This window comes from Gossypium arboreum, chromosome 6, assembly GCF_025698485.1.
Source record: "Gossypium arboreum isolate Shixiya-1 chromosome 6, ASM2569848v2, whole genome shotgun sequence".
Lineage (NCBI taxonomy): Eukaryota > Viridiplantae > Streptophyta > Magnoliopsida > Malvales > Malvaceae > Gossypium > Gossypium arboreum.
This window is the reverse complement of record NC_069075.1, coordinates 114,237,987-114,244,282: the sequence shown is the minus strand read 5'-3', so window position 1 is coordinate 114,244,282 and position 6,296 is coordinate 114,237,987. Positions and strand designations below refer to the sequence as shown.

The window sequence follows — 6,296 nt, the reverse complement described above, 5'->3', positions numbered from 1 at the left end:
AGGAGAACGATGGATGTGGCGGTTGAGAGCATGTAAGTCATTCTCCTCCTTGAATTCCTCCGTATATAAACCCAATGCCGTACTGAATTCTGGGACGCTGAGCTGGAGGGCTAATCTGCCTAGGCAAAATTTGACCGTGCTGGGATCATCATAGTTCGTCATCACGGTCTGAAGATGAAATGTGGAGCATAATTCCATCGTAAGCTTGAGATACGTCGGCTCAATGATCCCAAATAAAAGCTCCCAAGGATCGGTGGTTAGGAGGGCTCGAATTGCTTCAGCCAACTAAAGTTGTTCTACTGCATCCCAATTGATGCAGCGGCCCGCAATTAAAGGCCGGGCCCGGAGTATTTGGAATAGTTCTTCTTGGTGCCCGATAGGGAACCTCAGGAAAGGGTGACGAACTTTCACGGTAGGAACCGAGGAAGATGATGCTCCCTTCCTTTTCTTTGAAGCAGGGACAGTGGCCTTTTTACCATGTGAAGATGACATGGTACATGCAAATAGAATCATCAAGTCGACTTGCTTTTTGGTCAAAGTAAAACGAATACAAATTTTAAATAAGAATCATAATTTCAGCCACAACTATCAACACTTAACAATTTTAATTAAACTAATCCATACTTTTGTGGCATTACATAATAGTAGCATGAATAACTAAAAACAAATTGCAAAGAATATTGTATGGATGAACAAAAATGTCAACACAAAAGGCATGAGAAGTCATGAATATTTACGTAATCTAGTCAAATGGAGTAGAGAAATCACATAATAGGTAAGAATTTTAACATGAGAAAGATAATAACTATTCTAGATATAACATTTGTATGATAAAAATAAAAAAGGAACATGAAAAATTTCATATTATTATGATAAATAGCCGTAGAAATCAATAAGACTAAACGAGACAAGAGTGAACAAACACTAGAAAGAGGAGAATGGGCGTCAAAAATGGAGTTGGAGGTGGCGCACGGGCGTGGCAAAGAGGGTGTGTGGACTTGCAGCGACTAGGGTTAGGGTTTTTGGGTGAAGAAGACAATGAATAGTGCAGCCTATTTATAGATTTTGGGGCACATGGCTAGGTAAAACGCCCGTGTTCCCTAATTTCAACCCGGGTGATTCGCGAATTTTGAATTTGGGCGCGTCTGACATTTAGTACACGCCCGTGTTCCTTGGGCATGTGGGTGCACACAATCGTGTCACACGGCCGTGTCTGGCATTGTTTTCTTCTCCCAATCCCGTGTATGTAGACCCATGCCCGTGTTAATCTAATAGGTTCGACCACGGGTGCTAGACACTGGCGTGTCGCACGTCCGTGCTGTTTTAATAGGTTCACCCACGGTTCTTCCACACGGGCATGTCGCACGCCCATGTTGTTTTGGCAGGTTCGACCACGGCCGTGTCGCACAGCCATGGTGTTTTATCATAGCTCGTGTTTGGGAAAATCGTTACGCTATTTTCACACGGCCCTAAGCACGCCCCTGTGCTTGGCCGTGTCTCTGTGGAAGACTTGTATTCAAGAGCTCCGTTAGTAAGTTAGGTGTTGAAGACTAAATTTTAAAGAAGTTAATACAGTTAGTGCTCGGGTTGCCTCCCGAGAAGCGCTTATTTATAGTCTAAGCTCGACTTACCTCTCCGTTGAATGGCCATGGTGGTTCAAGGAGTTTATACTCCTCATTCCTACTATCAATCTCATCAAAATAAGGTTTTAAACGGGTGTTGCTTACCTTAAAAGTGCCAAACTTAGGATGACTTACCTCGACTATACCGAATGGGAAAATGCTAAGTACCGTAAGAGGGATTTCTTCATTTAGTGTGGTAGTGATAATGTGAGGATCTGCGGTATCAAATAAGACTTTATCTCCAACCTTAAGTTGATGTGGAAAGGTGTTGAGCTTGTTCTGGCATAGTTCTGGTTTATCATGCGTTCTTGGTTTATGCGTCCGCCATTCATCTAGCTCCTCGATTTGTAGCCTTCGTTCTTCATGAATAGGTACTCTACCATTGCTTGAGAATGGCTCATGTACTTCCTTCAGACTCATTTCCTGCAAAGTAGGTTGCACCATATTGTCAGTTTTAGTAGAATGGGTTAAAGGATCACCTTCAATTTCTAATGTGTTGCCAGAATTGCGATCTTGAAGGGTGATTGTTTCGTCTCCCACACGAAGTGTGAGTTCACCTGTGCCAACATCAATGATCATTTTAGCAGTTACTAAAAAAGGCCTTCCTAGAATTAAAGGATTGTTGCTATCCTCTTCTATGTCTAGAACAATGAAGTCCACGGGAAATATAAATTTTTTTATTTTAACTAGCACATCTTCAATAATACCCCTAGGAAATCTTATAGTTTTATCTACTAATTGAATGCTCATCCTAGTCTGTTTGGGTTTCCCAAGACCTAATTGTTTGAACATTTTGTAGGGCATGACGTTAATACTAGCCCCTAAATCAGCTAATGCATTATTAACATCTAAACTACCAATTAAGCAAGGAATTGTAAAACTCCCTAGATCTTTTAATTTTTTTGGTAGCTTATTTTGTAGAATAGCTGAGCACACTACGTTTAGCTCCACATGCGACGCCTCGCCAACTTCTGCTTATTTGCTAAAAGCTCCTTTAAAAATTTCATTGCGTTTGGAATCTGTGATAGAGTTTCAATAAATGAAAAGTTAATGTGTATTTTTTTTAAGAGTTTAAGGAATTTACCAAATTGTTCATCTGAGCGGTTTTTCCTTATCGCGTTGGGGTATGGCACACGAGGTTTATATTTGACATTCACTTATTTGTTTTTATTTTGACCTACCTCACCTTGACCTTTGCTTACCATAATTTCTTGCCTCAGTTCTGGTTCAGACTCAACGACTCCTTCGTCATCTTGAATATTAATTGCTTCGAGCTATTCCCTTGGGTTGGGTTTCGATTTATTTGGCAAGCTACCTTGTGGTCGTTCGGAGATTAGTTTAGAAAGTTGGCCTATCTGAGTTTTGAGCCCTTAGATTGACACTTGTTGATTTTTAAGTACTGTTTTGGTGTTCTAAAAACGTGTTTCTGACACCGATATAAACTTTGAGAGCATCTCTTCAAGGTTCGGCTTTTTTTCCTATTGGTAGGGTGGTTGTTGGTAGCCTAGACGTGGTTTCTGATTTCCTTGGCCTCCGCATGAGAAATTTGGGTGGTTCCTCCAACCTGCATTGTAAATGTTACTATATGGATTGTTTTGAGATCGAGAATTATTACCCATGTAATTTAACTGCTCGTTATCCATGTTGTGGCCATAAGGTTGGTATTCCGAACTGCTTGTTCCACCTCCACTTGCTTCGCACTACATTAGTGGGTGAACCTGTGAAGAACTAAGAAAACCATCAATTTTCTTATTCAAGAGTTCTACCTGATTAGAGAGCATTGTGACTGAATCGACGTTATAGACATCAGCTATTTTTGTTGGCTTTGTCCTCATGACTTTCCACTGATAGTTATTCAGTGACATCTCTTCTATAAACTCATAAGCATCTTCAGGTGTTTTATTATTAATGGTTCCGCCAGTAGCTGCGTCAACCATTTGTCAAGTCGAAGGATTCAGGCCATTATGGAATGTTTGAACCTGAAGCCAAAGCGGTAACCCATGGTGAGGGCACCTTCTCAGTAAATCCTTATATCTCTCCCATGCATCTTAAAGAGTTTCTAAGTCCATCTATACAAACGAAGAGATATCATTATGTAATTTGGTCATTTTAGCCGGCGGTAAATATTTTAATAGAAATTTTTCGATCATTTGTTCCTAAGTAGTCATTGACCCTCGTGGTAATGACTTCAACCACTGTTTAGCTTTGTTTCTCAATGAAAAAAGGAATAACCGAAGACGAATGGCATCATTATTAACACCATTAATTTTAAATGTATCGCATAGTTCCAAGAAGTTTGCTAAGAGAGCGTTGAGATCCTCATCTTGCAAACCATCAAACTGAACAAATTGATGTATCATTTGAATAGTGTTAGGTTTTAGTTCAAAAGTATTTGCAGCTACAGCAGGTCTAACTATGCTCGATTAGCTCCTGTTAAAAAAGGTTTAGCATAATCATACATAATGTGTGGAGCAAGATTTTGATTAAGGAGGTAGCTGATTGTCTTGGTTTTCAGCCATCTCTTCGGTTGGGGGTTGAGTACCCTCTTCTTGCTCGTTCTCTGTGTATCTTAAGCTTTACCTTATTTCTCTTTGGTTTTTGCGAACTGTGCGATCGATTTCTTCATCAAAAAGTAGTGGTCCTGACAGGTTTCTTCTAGTCATTAACTATAAAAACTTGCCAAGACAAAGAAAAACTAAATTAATAAATAATAAAAAAATTAAATTAAATTAAATTGCAAGAAAAATAAATGGCTGAAGTAATAAAAATTGAGCTTTCCTAATATCTTAGTTCCCCGGCAACAGCGTCAAAAACTTGATCGCGTTATTTCGTGATAGGTTTTAAATATTTATAATTAATCATTCTTGAAACTAACTACTGTCGCGATGCAGGCAAGTGTACCTATCGAATAGTAGTATAGTTTTAGCAAGACCAGATTGTCGAACCCAAGGGAACTAAAAGTACTAGTAATGACTGTCTTTTTATTATCTAACCTAATAATAAGGGGGTTTCGTTTTAACTAACTAATTAACTAATCTAAGAATTCACAGAGAATGGAATTGGGGGATTACTTTTGGAAAACAATTGAATTAAGACAATACCTAAGGAAAAATCCACCTAGACTGTACTTGTTATTCTGGCTCCGAATCGGACGATTTATTCATTTAACCTGTTCCATGGAGATCCCTAAGTTATGTTATTATCCCTATTCAAGACTAATAATGTCTAATCCCTGATTGAATAATTGAGACTTTTCTCTAATTAACACCCTAGGGTGGCATTAACTCAGTCTATGGATCCCCTTATTAGGTTTCACCCTAATCCGACAAAATCTTGTCACCCAACGTCTAGGAGCACAAACAACTCCGCTTAATTAAGACAAATTTACTCTTAGACAGGGTCTATTCCTCCTCTGAATAAGAGCTTATCTTGAATCAGTATCCTGGGATATCAAAACAATAATTAAGAACACATAATTAAGAACAAGTTAAATATTTATCATACAATTCAGAAAATAATAACAAGATTCGTCTTAGGTTTTATTCCCCTTACGTATTTAGGGGTTTTCATTCATAAATAAATCAGAAAACATCTCAGAATAATAAAGAACACAAAACATAAAGAAAACCCAAAACTCCTGAAGGGGAAATTGAGGAGAGATCTTTAGTCTTGATGGTGAATCCGGCTTCCGAGATGGATCAATAGGCTTCCCTGGAGTAATTTCTTACTCCCTCCCTGTGTGTTTCCCTTTCTTCCTCCTCTAGGATGTATTTATAGGCTTTGGAATGCCTAAGAGCCCTAAAAATTAGCCTTTTCCAAATTAGACTCAACTTGGGCTCGGCAGGGATACGCCCGTGTGACACGCCCTTGTGCGATTACTTCAGGCCGTGCTCGAGCCTGCCAAATTGACACGACCATGTGTTCTGCCCATGTGAGGAGGTCCAGGCCGTGTTGATTTCGTATTTTGGCCCATTTTTTTCGTTTTTGGCCCGTTTCTCGTTCCTTTCGCTCTCCTATGCTTTCCTAAGAAAAAAACATGAAATTAAAGCATTAGGAGTATCGAAATCACCAATCCTAATGGGAAATCATCCATAAAATGCGTTAAACATGAGGTAAAAATATGTATAAATTACGGTTTATCAGTGAGCCACACAGGCCATCAGCACGACCATGTCGAGTTGGTCACACAGGCGTGTTGCCCTTCCACACCGGCATGTGCCATATCTTAAGGAAAAAAAATTTATTGTTGGTTTAAAGACCCGGTATAGTCTCGAATGGTTTTCAACGATCGATTTGAGGCTCGTAGGCCCATAATAAGAAGTTTAAGGTCGATATTGAAACATTTTTAAGTTTGAATCGAGTCTCGGTGACTTGAGATTGGTTGTATGTATGAGATCAAGTTAGGTAATGCCTTGTACTCTTCCCCGGCGTGGGTTACGGGTATAGGGTGTAACAAAGACTATGAACTTGTGATAGATTATCATCTGGGAAAAGAAAATGTTGTTGTTGATGCGTTGAGTCGAAAGTCATTGTTTGCTTTGCGTGCGATGAATGCTCATTTGGATTTGTCTGATAATGTTTCAGTTTTAGCTGAACTAAAAGCATGCCTTTGTTCTTATAGCAGATTATTGAAGCTCAAAAGATTGATAATGAGATTTTAGCTAAACGAGCTCA

At 39.2% G+C, this 6,296-nt stretch overlaps 1 non-coding gene across 1 annotated transcript; it reads left to right on the top strand.

The window, feature by feature from the left end:
• Positions 1-3,617: 3,617 nt before the first annotated feature.
• On the top strand, positions 3,618-3,723 carry LOC128294869 (small nucleolar RNA R71). The gene has a single exon (XR_008285176.1). It is a non-coding gene; the product is annotated as a small nucleolar RNA R71 (small nucleolar RNA).
• The last annotated feature ends 2,573 nt before the right edge of the window (positions 3,724-6,296 follow it).